The following is a 15,565-nucleotide window of genomic DNA, read 5'->3' on the forward strand; positions in this document are numbered from 1 at the left end:
GAGGAAATATTAATCTACAGGTGAGAGGCTAAAACACCACAGTAAGAAGGTGGCTTTTGGGAGAGCCAGGGACAAGTGTTTAAGAACAAAAGACATTTTCCTGTCCTGAAGGCTTCCTGCAGGTTCTTGCCAATGTTTATTCCTAAGCACTTTTTCAGAAAGTGAAAACTACACTCTTACCCTTGTATCTTTCACGAGGATATAAGGATACAGATTAATTAATAAAACATAGATTACTCCTGTTCTGGTATATTCATGCACAAAGCTTTTATTTTTTCAGCAAGATTCCAGAAAACAAGCTGTCTTTCTATCTAGTCTTTATTTTCACTACTAATTTTTCAATTAATTTATGTGTACACAATCCTAGTTATAAATTCCATGAAGTTTCGACTGTCAGCCCTTGGCTGTTATGTTTCTTCCTTGAAGGTACAGGGTTAAACCTTGGACTTCTGGTTTCTTTGAATTTAGTCCTGCCCTTCCACTTACAGGGAAGAAGCAGAGCTAAATATTTCTTATTTTGACCATTTCAACCATCCTCTCAGGAGTTTTGCCGCTTCCATTGGCATGCATTCTAATCTAGCTCCATCCTTGCTTTTATCGTCACCTCTTCAACCTACTTTTAATCTTCAGGTAGGTCACTTGACTGCCATCTATCTCATTCAATGTCCACTTTTTCCTTTCTTATCCTGAAACATCCTTCTGATGAACAGGCCCTCATCTCTACAAAACATCTTGAAACTTCCTTCTCTCCATAGGGCATTCCTATGGCAATCACCGCTCACTGCAGGAAACAGTCTCCCATCGTGTGTGTGCATGTGTGTGATGAGACTGGATCATGCCTGATGCTTCAAGTTTTTTATGCCCTTAGGGCAGGAACTTTCATCTCTTTTCTTTCACAGTACTTGACCTAGGATAAAGAGCCAAGTAAATCTCACTTTAAATGAATAATAAATGCTGTATCATAATTTAGATAATAAGTATGCTTACCTAGACCACTCTAAATAATATTTTTTGGTTTCCTGGTGTTTAAATTGTTCACATCTACAAAACTTGTTATCTCATCATTACCTATTTATTCTTTAACCAAATATATTAACTTATAAAATTGAATAAGCTCTTAAAAAATCCAACATACATCCACTTGCACACACACAAATCTAGAATTCATTGCACAACAACAAATTTTTTCTTTGCAGCCCTTCTTTTTTCCCCTCTCATATTAATTCTTTCCATTAAATTTGAAAAATCTCCTCTAAAAGGTTTCAAGGTAAATATCAACCTACCATCAATAATATAAAAAATACAAGTGTCCAATTCCACATTTGTCTACTATCAACCCTTAGTAAAAAAATGTGTGCACATTTGAACATGGTTTATGATTCTTCTTGCATGTGTTGTTTATAAGCCTAATGAAACCAATGACAGCATCACTCACTGAACTGCTGGCTATAATGCCCATATTTTCATGACTTCAGAATGTAACAGAAAGTGTTTTAATAGTACTAATTGTAACAATTCATTAAAACAGAAATGAAAAGAGATTGTATGATATCCCTAAGGGAAAATAATACCACAATTTTTGCTGGTTGAGTAAAGTTAAGTTTTACTAAGATAACCATAATTTTTATAGAGGAGTCTTGATATTTCTTCAAAAATCAAATGCTTCAAATTTTACCCTTCATCTTTAAAATAAGGATGTTGGACTGGATGATTTCCAACTATGGTCCCTTCTTGCACCCTGAAATCTACCATCTCTGTAATTCCATAAGCATAAGGACACCAGATATCCTCAACACTTAGTACAATATCTGGCATATGGTGAAGCTCAATCAATGTTTGATGAATTAATAAATTTTGCAATAGGTTTGGTGCTAGATATCTAAAAGTGAACATGATCTCCATCTGAAACCTGATCTTGCCCAACACCCAGTCTTAGTAAAGGCTACCATGATATGACCAGTTGGAAAAAAGAAAAAGTGATCACTTTAGATTCCTGATTCCTCCTCACCCTGAATATCAAATGTACCTGTAAATTCAGAAGATGCCTCCAAAAAATATTTCAAATCTATCCAGTTGATTCCATCTCCATCACCAGTCTATTACCCAAGCCACCATTGTCTTTGACTGGATGATTCTGATGGCCCTCCAACTGGTCTCATTGCTTCCATTTTTAACCACAAACACAATGAAACATGCTCACACATGTTTCATTCTCCACAAAATAGCCAAAGTGAGCTTTAAAAAATTAAATCAGATAATGATTCTCTACTCTTAAATTTTTGATTGGTTTCCATTGTACTTATTTTAAAATCTAGAGTCTTAACCATGGCATACAAGGTTCTGAATCATCTGACACCCATTTACTGATCTAATCTAATCTCATACCATCACCTCCTCATTTCCCCGCATGCCACACACACACACACACACACACACACACACACACTTAAAAGCTCTGATGCAGCAACACCAGGTTACTTTCAGTTCTGGAAACACCCAAGCTCCTTTATGCCTGGAGTTTTTTTTTTTTTTATTTTTTATTTTATTATTATTATTTTTTTAACATCTTTATTGGGGTATAATTGCTTTACAATGGTGTGTTAGTTTCTGCCCCATAACAAATTGAATCAGTTATACATATACATATGTTCCCATATCTCTTCCCTCTGGCATCTCCCTCCCTCCCACCCTCCTTATCCCACCCCTCCAATGCCTGGAGTTTTGATGCTTGCTGATCTCTGCCTAGGCTGCTCTGCCTCATGCTCTTTACATGGCCCACCTCTTCTCATCCTTTAAGTCTCAGCCTAAAACCTACTACCTCCAACCACCATTACGAATCACCTAGTGAATTAGTTCCCCTCTTGTTATTCTCTATCACTGAATTCTGTCCTCTGTCTTCCTGACACTTCTCTAAATTGCTGTTTCTTTAGCTGTTTATTGCTGATCACCCCTGCAGGATCCCACACACTTCAACAGGTCAAGAACTTGCTTCTCCTCACTGCAGTATATCCAGTGCTTAATTTGCACTCAGCAAGCAATTGTTGAATCAAGGAATGAAGCTATGTAACAATCACAATAGAATTCCTACAAAGAATATTTTGGAAAGTTGTGAATTTCCATTTAATGCCTTAAAGAAGATGGTCTACCTTAAGAACTTGATTTTTTTTCCTCCTTTGACACAGAACACTTCAATTAACATGAAAATTGTTCTTAAACACAATGTTAAAATCACAAAATTTAAGTGAACCTGAAATTGCCCTTTCTGAAGAAATTCAAAACTGCACCTCTTAGCTTTGGCAGGAAATACATGTAATCAATTCTGGTTTTGCTTGAAGGAAAGTATGGTTCGCTCACTCAGATTCTCAGAGAATGTTTTAACTGAATCTCCACTGGGAAAGTACTTTCCTGTGGTCAGGCCGTGGCAGCTGGGTTGTATATGAGATGCCAGTAGGACCATCGACCTCAGTGTTTAGCAAAGCAACAAAACATTAACATAAATAAATGGTTACTCTAAACTAAAACAAAAGCAGAATTCAGTTAACTTGTGTATTCACAGCCTTAATGATAGCTACTGTATTATGCCGGAGCTCAAAACGGTCCCGTCATTTGATGGGCTAACAGATTTAAATTATTTTCCAGGGATGGAAACTGGTTTGTACATCTACTCGTATAGTACTTTTTTGCAACCAGATGAGCTAGGAACGCATGCTGCGAGTATTACATGGTGCGATCAGAAATGAAATTCCTGCTCTTAACAGAATTTTCTAGAAGTCCAACAGCCACACGCATAGGTATTATTTGTAACTTTGTTTCAACAAAGAACCTATAAACAGGCACATAAACAAAGATGTATCTAAATAGAATGCCATATGCTATAGAGCTGCAATGTGTTCGAATTTACCTACAAGATGACAATGTTCAGCAAACACAAGAGAACGGCAAAGGAGGAGGAAGCTACAGGGAAAGAGGAGGAGAGAGAACAACTTAAACCACGTTCCACCACAATGCCTCCTTAACACTCAATGAACATGTGCTCCCACATATGTGGGACCAGCGGGAGGTGCATTTTTACAGCCAGCATCAGCTCCCTCAGCTCTGGTGGGGAGAGTATCGCACCGTACACACATGATCCCAGAGCTTCAGAGTACACATGATTTCATACCACATGGCTGCTCAACACAAATAAACTACTCCAGTTGTTTAAAGAACAGTGATCTGTTCTGTTGCTAGGAGAGAAAACAAATATAAAACTGGCAGAGTTGGTAAAATACTGCAATTTGTGAGCAATTTGTATAACTATCAAGGGTCATTTTTTTCACATCCAATTGTCACCTTTTGTGTTGACGGTGGAGCCTAACTCCTTTGTAAAATGAATGTGATTGCACTGTACATGATGTATAACTACAGAGGGCCAATATTTATCTGAATTCTAACACTTTTCTTATTAAAAAAAAACTGTTCTGTATCTGTTGCTAACATGCTGGTTTGACAAGCAGTAGTACATTTTATTGAGCTGTATGCCTAAATGCTAGCATATAGCCTTTCTATAGGTAATGGTTCACACCACAAAAACACACACAGGGAATTATATAGTATGTGTGCATATGTGTATGTATTCATTCATATGTGTGAATGCAAGTGTGTGTACACATATATGCATACATGTGTATATGAACATGCATGTGTGTGTGTATGTGGGTATATACACATTGTGTGTGTCTTCTTCCTAGAGAAGAAAACCCTTAAAGGCAACATATTTGTTAAGATTCTTTTCTCATTTTTTAAAATACTAAGTTCCACGCCACTGGCAGACATGTAAGGATATTCCTGCTGATCTGACATTCTTTGATGAAGCAAAGAACATAAAAGAGCTTTCCATACGAGGTTCACTGAACAAACTGGTTGTGGTATACTACTGTCAACCTATGAAGTTATATTTTTATTTTTATTATTTACCAGAACATTTCTTTAATAACTGCAATTATTTACCTGATTAGAACTTAAAACTCTTTTAAAATTCTAAATATTTAAATAATTTCAGGCCTGATTTCTCTCTCTCTCTCTTTCCCCAAGCAGGCACTAAGGAAAGGCCATATGAACACACAGCGAGAAGGTGACCATCTGCAAGCCAGGAAGAAAGGTTTACCAGAACGTGGCTAGTACCTTGATCTCAGAGTTCCAGCCTCCAGAACTGTGAGAAAATAAATTTCTGTTGTTTCAGCCATCCAGTCTACGATATTTTTTTATGGCAGCCAGAGCAGACTAAGACAATATACATTTACAAAATGTGTGCACAAAAATATTTAAAGAATTACATCTTAGTAGCCTAAGTAACCTCTAACTAAAGAAAACTGATGAGTGAAAAACAGTGCACTTTCTGTACCTCACACTATACCACACCACCTCTCCATTGGAAGAATGAATCAAACTGTGATATCTACAAGGGAATCAGCACTCTAGATCCCATATTGCAGTGGATCTAGTGGAGATTGTTTTAGCTCCAAGATAAATTCCAGGAGGCCAAATCTGTTTTCAGGAAGCAATCAAATTTTTAAAAATACTTTGAAAGGGTTTTCCACACTTGGTTGTTCTCACTGTGTGATTAACTTCTATTCAGCTCCTCTACGAAGTCTTCCCTAGAGCCACTGCCATCCCCAGTCTGGATGTTCCCTTTCCACAAGTTCCCATGTCACTCTGAACATAGCCTTTGTCACATGTGGCCATATGCTTATTACTGTTCAGTCTTCTACACCAAAACTCTTGGAGGATATGGGCTCCCTGAACCCCCACACCAGCATATACTAAATACTCAAAGGTTTGTTAAATAAATGGAAGGGAATGAGGAATGAATGAATAAGCAAATGCATCAGTCGGTCTTTGGGGCCTAAGAGAATGGACCTCAGAGGCCTCAAGGTTCCCCAGAGTGCAGTGCAAAAATCCTAAACCATTTGATGTTATAGACACAAATGAAAGGACTTCAGTCCAAATTCTCCCGTCTAAATACAACCCTTTAAGATTTTAGTGGCTTAAAGCTAAACCAAACTTCAGAAACTGTTGAGCAAAGAGAAATCCCATTGTCTCACTGGGATTATAACTCGAATTAAAAATAAAGAAACATTTCTTCTTAAAACTGAAGAGTTTAAGTGTGAAGAAAACAGGAGAACTGAATAATGTACAACAGTCATGAAGGCAAAGTTTAAAATAGTCACCAGAAGAGCATACTTGGGGGAAATTTAACATAATAATTTTGTAAATGTGCAGTTATTTAGCTGAAGAAACACTAAATATCCTGTTCCTTGATTCATTTGAAATTTTGTCGAAAACAACAGAGAATACACAATAATAGAAAATTATGTACCTGTTGGGATGGATCAGGAATGTCACTCTACATTTTATATTTTAAGCTTCAGTATTTCCATATTCACTTGGTAAGAAAGCAAAATGACTTAATGGGATGAATAATTTGAAAAAAAGTTTAAATATTTACTTTGTTTTTGTTGTATGTTTAATGCCTTAGACTTTGTAGAGAGAACCTGCTCCTTCTTAAGGAGGTTTTAATTCAACAGGGAGAAAAGTATTTTAATATATATTTAGATGTGTTCTCTCACCACCACATCAGTATCTGAGGGATTAGTAAAAAAAAAAAGAAAATCACTGGAATTCCCAAGGCTGATAATCTTAGTAGAAATAAAAATCAAATCAAAACAAGTGTTTTACCATTGATGGAATTGAGAGAAATGACAGATATGTGGCAAGTGTGCTGCTACTTTTAAGCTCATGACAGCCATTACTAATTAATCACAGTTCTCCTTCCTGAGGGACCTAGATGTACCTCCAGATGGCTTCTCAATACAGCACTCCATACAGTCACAACAAATCAATCATATATGAAAAGGAGAGAGAGACTCTTCATTACTTTGATCCTGTAGATAAACCAAGAACTGAAAATACCCCCCCTAACAGAAAATAGAAACTCAGGTGCTCCCCGAGAGAGACTGCCATTTGAAATGAGAAAAGAAAAGAAAATCAACTATTTTTTTTCTTTTAAATTGAGGTATAATTGACATAACATTATATTAGTTTCAGGTATACAAAATAATTAATCAATATTTGTATATATTGCAATATAATCACCACAAGAAGTCAACTTAATATCAATCACCATATATAGTTACAAATTTATTTTCTTGGGATGAGAACTATCAAGATCCACTCTCCTGGCTACTATCAAATATGCAATACAGTATTATTAACTATAGTCACCATGCTGTACATCACATAAAAATACAAAACGTTTCTCGAATTTGCAGGGGCCATGTTTATCTTCTCTGTAGTATTCCAATTTTAGTAAACATGCTGCCAAAGCAAGCAGGAAAGTCAACTTCTTTTAATGGAAAAAACTAATAGTTTGCTGAGAGCTCTAAGATGGCAACTATCATTGCATCATATGGCCACAAAGAACAAAGCAAATGGATCTGAAGAAGGGAAAAGGAAATAGGAGTTGAATGTCCCTTGTTCTATATTAATTAACCCCATCTATGACTAGACCCTTAAAAATAGGATCAGAAAGCAGATTTTATAAACATCTCAATTTTTAAGCTTTTGTGTGTCTTTCCCCTCCCTCCTAGTTCATTTTTCATTGGTAAAACTTTATTTTGAAAAGCTGTCTCAAGGAAAAAAGAAAAGAGACTTTCCACCTAAATCTGAAAATTAATGGGATTATAGTACCTAGAGGATGGGGGAGCAATGGCAGCCATGAAGGGGAGCTTTTGTGCACAGTGGGCAGAGTGAAGAGAGCAAAACTGAAGCAAGTGGAATGCTAAGGAAGACAGTCAGGCTAAGGTGGGAAGAACCTTCCCAGGTGGGTCCTCCTCTCATAATAGGAAAATAACATCTGGGCCTGTCATTTAAAGAGGTCCTCCATCTCTATCCCCTGATGGCCACATTTTTATACTTAGACAAAAGCCTGTATAAAATACTAGTTTTGATGTCAGATTTCTTTAGTGAATCCAACCCAGGAAAGTCAGTTATGCTGTCGATCACATTATCATTTCAAGGCTCTCTGTGGGGCCAGCTTTTTACTCAACCACACTTCAAAGAAAATATTATACAAGTAGGTAACTTTGGCTGAGACAGTCATTTGTCTACAATGAACTCTCAAGTTTTCTCCTTCAAATGCAAGCCATGAGGTGCTTAATGATTTCCAATAAGAACCACTTCTTTTATTGTCAATTAATCCTGTGGGTTAAACATCATCAGCCTTGCTTTAAAGCTCTGGAAAATTATGGACACTCTAAGTATATAAATTTTGTCCTAATCACTGAACCACGGTTACTCTCCCAATGATTTATTATATTGAGGTATTGACAATCCAATTTTTTCATTATAATTTGAGGAAAGTGGGGACAGGTCAAAATGAAAAAATCTGACTTCTCTTCCACTTCATTCAGCATCATTCGCATTATGATGGACTTTGATGTGTTAAACTTTAATCATTTAGGAGGTACATTATTCTCATATAATTTGCATACATTTTAGTTCTTCAAAGTATCTAATTAATTTACACTTCAGTTTTAGATGAGTAGAATAGAAATCTAGCTTTACTGCACCTGAATATATTTAATTAAGAGTTCCGCGAAAGATAAATAAATCCCATATATAAAAAACCATTTTTTAATTTAACATTTTATTTTATACATTGTAAAAAGCCATTTTTTAAAAATAGGAAATTTGGTGGGACATATAATATTTGGAATGTCCAGAAGCCTATCCTTGGGAACCCTCTCTCCCTCATTCCATGTTGTTTCTGATGGTAGCACCATCCCACTGCCATAGGGTGGGGTTGGACTTGATTACACCTAGGTTCTGAGTTCTCAAGCAACAGTGACCAGCCCAGGAAGAGGGCATGTGACTGAAGCAGTGCCAAGTAGAGTCCTTCCTTAGGACAACTATAGTGACGCTGGAAGAATGAGCATCTGTGATGAATGAGGCTGACAGCATTCGTCTCCCCTGGCCTGTAGAGGAAAGTGGTCTGCACAATGAAGTGATGCAGAGATAAGCAGATATGAGAAAAGACTAGAGAGAGCCCTGGAATATCCATCCTAGTTCTAGCTCCTGAAGTCCTGGCCTTTGTGTATCTTCCTTTGATCTTATGAGATATGTCTTACTCTTCCTGGCAAAGTGAGCAAATAAATTCCCATTTGCTTAATCTAGCTTGAGTTGGTTTTAATCACTTGCTACCCCAAAAAGTTTTTCTTAATATCCAGGAAAAACACAATGAAACTATGTGTGGGAAAAATTTCTTTAAAATAATGAAAATCTAGGCTTACAACACATAGGCTTTAAAAATTTCTTTAAAATAATGAAAATCTAGGCTTCCCCTACCTTGCATCATACACAAAAATTAATTCAATATGTATATTAGACCTAAATTTAAAAGCTAACACTTCCTGAAGAAAACATAGGAGAATAAATTCACAACTGGGGATGAAAAAGTTATTTTTTAGAAAGGATATATAAAGTAATAACCATAAAACTTTATAATTCAGAAATTATTAAAAGTAAAAACTTCTGTTCATCAAAAGACATCATTTAAAAAAAGGAATAGGCAAGCCAGACATTGTTTGAAAATATTTACAAAACATATATCTGCCAAGAGACATACATCCATAATATATAAAGGATTTCTACAACTCACTAATAAACAGACCAAAAAAAAAACCCAAAACAGTTTAGAAAATGAAAATAAATTAAATAAAGCCTTTACAAAGGAAGATATAGAAATGTCCAATAATCTCACAGAAAAGTCCCAACACCATTAGTCATCAGAGACACGTATATTAAAATCACAGTAAGATAACATTACATAAACATTTGAATGGCTAAAGTTAAAAACAGTTGACAACACCAAGTGTTGATGAGGAAGGATATGGAACAACCAGAATTTTCAGACATTGCTGGTAAGAGCATAAATGGTACAACCACTTTGATAGAAGGTTTGGCAATTTCTTATGAAATTAAACACATCTTTACCTATGATTTTACCAATTCCAATCAAAGACATTTAACCAAGAGAAATGGAATCCATATGGTCACAAAAATATTTGAACGAAAATATCCATGGTGGTTTTATTTATATTAGCTTCAAGTAGAAAACACTCGATGTCCATCAACAAGTGAGTAGATAAACAAATTATGGCATAATCATACAGTGAAATACTCCTTAGCAATAACAAGAAACAAACTATACATATACATAACAACATAGATGAATTCCATAGTTATTATAACAAGTAAACAAAACCAGATACAGAATATACACTTCATGATTCCATTCATATGAAGTTCTAGAATAGGCCCAACCAGTCTATGATGATAGAAACCAGAAAAATGGCTGCTATGGAGGGGATGGGAAGGGGCACAGGGAACTTTCTAAGGTGATGGAAATGCCTTATGTCTTTATGGGATATGAGTTATATGGGTACAGACATCTGTCTAAACTCATGAACTGTACATTTGAGATTTACGCACAAATTATGTTGTTCTAATAAATCTTATCCCTAAAATAAACTGAAAATATTGAATTCTAGCTAGTGGGATTGCTTTTTGCTATGGAATGGATTAGCAATTCTGAAATTACCTTCTGAGTATTCCAAGTTGAGTAAATAAATATGTATGTTGAATGCAATGGGAAGCCAGGTTTCTCACTGTTGGAAAAGGAAGTTACAAACATGGAAATGGAAAGATGAGAATGTATCCTGTGTTTGAGATAGAATTAGAGATATCATCATGAACTCGTGGTTTTTATTTTTTTAATAAAAATTATATATATTTATGGTGTAGACCATGATGATTTGGTATACATATACGTGGTGAAAAGATGACTACAGTCAAGCTATTAACATACCATTTCCTCACAGGGTTATCATTTTTTGTGTGTGATGAGAGCACCTGAAATCTACTCTCTTAGGAAATTTCCAGTATTTGATAAAGTATTATTAACTATATTCATCATGTTGTAGCTTAGATCTCTAGATTTATTCATCATGCCTAACTGCAACTTTATACCCTTTAACCAACATCTCATGATTTTTAATAGATAGGTACACAGATACAGAAATAAATATAGACATATATTTACTAATGCTGTTCACTGAGAGAACCCTGAAGTAATGACACACCAGGAGCGAGCAATGAATGAGTACACCTAGCATCCAGATCTTGACTTCTAAACACCATTTACTTGGAAATAGAATCATGGCTACTTGGATAAAAAAAAGATTGATTCCAGGGCCTCACCAGGAAAAGCACAAGATGATGCTAGAATAACATGTGCTGGAAAGTAAGGAAATTCTCAAGAAAGATGGAAGAATATTGAAAGGACACAGAGGCTAGTTTGAAGTGGTTTTCACTGGACAAATATGGGACAATTTGAAGATAAGAATAAATAATGATAGTAATAGATCATACCCATAGAATAAAACAAGAATACATGAGTTCTACTGATATAATAAACAAACAAGCAAACAAATAAACAAATGGAAGATGTGAGAAAGCTCTTCCTTTCAGTAGAATGTCAACTAATAAATATGGAAGTGATAATGAAGTTACAAATTATCAATGAATGCAAAGCCTAGTGGGTAAATGTTTGGTGGGGAAGACATATTTACATAATCTCAAAGTACCTTTCCACAAATTAATCCTAATTTAGAAAGGGTAAAATAGTAACTTTACTGTGAAGAAACCTGGCAGACCCGATGCAACCAGAGTTTACATCATCAATGTTGGAACTAATTGACATCATGGGCCTCTTGATGGGATGCTCTGAGAAGGACACATTATCACTTCTGTTGTGGCCCTGCCAAAAATGCATAACCTAAACCTAATCATGAGGAAACATTGCACAGACAAAAAATTGAGGTACATTCAACAAAATAACTGTTCTGAATTCTTCAAAAATCTCAAGGTCAAAAAAGACAAAATGGTTAAGGAACTGTTCCAAATGAAAGTACACTAAAGAGACATGATAACTCAACAGAATGCTTGACCCTGGCTTGCATTCTGAGCCAAAACAAAACAGAGAAAGGGGACATTATTGGGAAAATTGATAAAACTTAAATATAAACTGTGGATTAGATAATATTTTATCAGTGTTAAATTTTCTCATTTTGGTCATTGATAATTATGTTATCAAGGCAGTTATGTGACTTGTTTTTTAGGAAATACACATTCAAGTATTTAAAAGAGATAGATGTCTTCAATTTATTTTCAAACAATTCAGAAAAAATCATAAATAGACATATACATAAACACATATATAAATGAATGATAAATGAAACAGAACGTAAATAATTGGGAATCTGGGTTAAGGGTGTTAGAAGTTCTTAGTACTATTCTTATAACTTTTCTGTAAATGTGAAAGTATATCAAAACAAAAAGTTATACAACACATATGCTTCACTGTATGCTGGCTCAAATGAGAAGCAAAATTTGTTTTTCATTTGGCCACCATGAGTAAGTCTCAAGTATGTTACTGTAATTGAAAAGGTACTACAGTGGGGTAAAAACCCTGTACTCAGAAAACTATAAGATACTGATGAAAGAAATCAAAGATGACACAAACAGATGGAGAGATATACCATGTTCTTGGACTGGAAGAGTGAATATTGTGAAAATGACTATTCTAACCAAAGCATTCTACAGATTCAATGCAATCCCTATCAAATTATCAACAGCATTTTTCACAGGATTAGAATAAAATAATCTTACAATTTGTATGAAAACACAAAAGACCCCGAACAGGCAGAGCAATCTTGAGAAAGAAAAATGGAGCTGGAGGAATCAGGCTCCCAGACTTCAGACTATACTACAAAGCTACAGTAATCAAAACAGTACAATGGTACTGGCACAAAAACAGAAATATAGAGCAATGGAACAAGATTGAAAGCTCAGAGATAAACCCATGCACCTATGGTCACCTAATCTATGACAAAGGAGGCAAGAATATACAGTGGAGAAAAAACAGTCTCTTCAATAAGTAGTGCTGGGAAAACTGGACAGCCACATGTACAAGAATGAAATTAGAACACTCCCTAACACCATACACAAAAATAAACTCAAAATGGATTAAAAATCTAAATGTAAGGTCAGACACTATAAAACTCTAAGAGTAAAACATAGGCAGAACACTCTTTGATATAAATTGCAGCAGGATCTTTTTTTGATCCACCTCCTAGAGTAATAAAAATAAAAACAAAAATGAACAAATGAGATCCAGTTAAACTTAAAAGCTTTTGCACAGCAAAGGAAACCATAAACAAAGCAAAAAGACAACCCTCAGAATGGGAGAAAATATTTGCAAATGAAGCAACTGACAAAGGATTAATCTCCAGAATATACAAACAGCCCATACAGTTCAATATTAAAAAACAAATAACCCAATCAAAAAATGTGGGGAAGATCTAAATAGACATTTCTCCAAAGAAGACATACAGATAGCCAAAAAGCACATGAAGAGATGCTCAACATCACTAATTATTAGAGAAATGCAAATCAAAACTACAATAGGTATCACCTCACACTGGTCAGAATGGCCATCATCAAAAAATCTATAAACAATAAATACTAGCGAGGGTGTGGAGAAAAGGGAACCCTCCTACACTGTTGGTGGGAATGTAAATTGGTACAGCCACTGTAGAGAACAGTATGAAGTTTCCTTAAAAACCAAAAATAGAACCATCATGTGACCCAGCAATCCCACTCCTAGGCATATACCCAGACAAAACCATAATTCAAAAAGATACATGTACCCCAATGTTCATTGCAACACTATTATAATAGCCAGGACATGTAAATGTCCATCAAGGGGAATGGATGAAGAAGATATGGCACATATACACAATGGAATATTACTCAGCCATAAAAAAAGAACAAAATAATGCCATTTGCAGCAACATGGATGGACCAATAGATTCTCATACTGAGTGAAGTAAGTCAGACACAGAAAGACAAATATCATATGATATCTCTTTACATGTGGAAACTTAAAAAATGGGTACAAATGAACTTATTTACAAAACAGAAGTAGAGTCATGGATGTAGAAAACAAACTTATGGTTATCAGGGGATGGTGGGGAGGAATAAATTGGGAGATTGGGATTGATATATACACACTATGATATATAAAATAGATAACTAATAAGAGCCTGTCGTATAGCATAGGGAAATCTACTCAATACTCTGTAATGGACTATATGGGAAAAGAATCTAAAAAAAAAAAAGTGGATATATGTATATGTATAACTGATTCACTTTGCTGTATACCTGAAACTAACACAACATTGTAAATCAACTCTACTCCAATAAAAATTAAAAGAAAAGAAAAGGTACAACACTAAAAGTTAGTAAACATGGTTTTGGAATTAAATAGCTACCTGACCTTAAGAAAAGCCTTTGATTCTCTTGGTCTCAATCCTCTGAGCCACAAAATAAAGAGGTTGAATGAACTATTTGATATCTAAGATTTCTGTTAATTCTACAATGTTGTGATCCTTAGAGATGGTCTTTTAACAGCATTGTACCTCTAGAGGTAACATGATTAGTAGGAAAATTTTTCTAGTTCAGTTACAGCTAAGACTTCTAAAGGAAAAAGGACAGTAAATAGAGTAGAAGTCTTGTTCTATTCCCGGCCCTCTTTATTGAATTGCTATGCCATTTTAGCATCTTATCATTTTATTTTTTGAAAATGTCATGCCTTAATTTAGAAGACTATAAAAACAACTACCACTGAAAATCTGTATGATATTTTATATAGAAATATGATTTTACTTGTTTAATAAAGAATATTGATATATAGCATTTACTCATTATTCTAAGCAATATATATGTGTACATATGTATTTGTGTATATGTGCTTATGTGTGTATATATACTCATTTAATCCTCAAAATAATTCTATGAAGTAAGTATGATTATTATTTCCACTTTACAGATAGGGAAACTAAGGTACCAAAAGGTACCTACAGTCCTACCGCTAATAAGTGGCTCTTTAAAAACAACCATGCATTCAAACCTAGGCAGTGTGGCTGCAGACTGTGTCTTACTCACAATTCTACATTTCCTCTCAAATATTACACAGAAATAAACTCTAGCATAGAATAGCATACACATTTTAATAAGACCATGAGTAAAAGTGATCTGAGTCATAAAACTATTTATGTCATAAGAATAAATATATATTTGTTTTATGTGTATATATACATATACACACACAAAGGAGAAGCAAATTCTGTTCTTCAAATATGTATACGTGTGTGTGTGTGTGTGTGTGTGTGTGTGTGTGTGTGTGTGTGTATATATACATGAGAAGGCTCATTTTCCAGATCTATCACTAATATATTCTTACCTTGATATTTATGCACATATATTTCATTTTGAGTTTTTACTTTTAAAATTCTAATACTGGACAGACCCTTCCATGTGAACCTTTTGCTACATTGACTTGTTGCTCTTTCCCCTTCAGCAGCTTGAAAGCAGTCAAGTGAAAAGCTCAGAAACTGCTGGTTGT

At 35.0% G+C, this 15,565-nt stretch overlaps 1 protein-coding gene and 1 pseudogene across 3 annotated transcripts in view; both read right to left on the reverse strand.

Annotated features, from left to right (window-relative positions):
* The window catches only part of ARHGAP24 (Rho GTPase activating protein 24), a 780,792-nt gene that overhangs the window by 429,609 nt on the left and 335,618 nt on the right, over window positions 1-15,565 (reverse strand). The gene's annotated exons all lie outside the window — the stretch shown is intronic.
* Window positions 7,281-7,368, reverse strand: LOC132520171 (U6 spliceosomal RNA; annotated as a pseudogene).

Source organism: Lagenorhynchus albirostris, chromosome 4, assembly GCF_949774975.1.
Source record: "Lagenorhynchus albirostris chromosome 4, mLagAlb1.1, whole genome shotgun sequence".
Lineage (NCBI taxonomy): Eukaryota > Metazoa > Chordata > Mammalia > Artiodactyla > Delphinidae > Lagenorhynchus > Lagenorhynchus albirostris.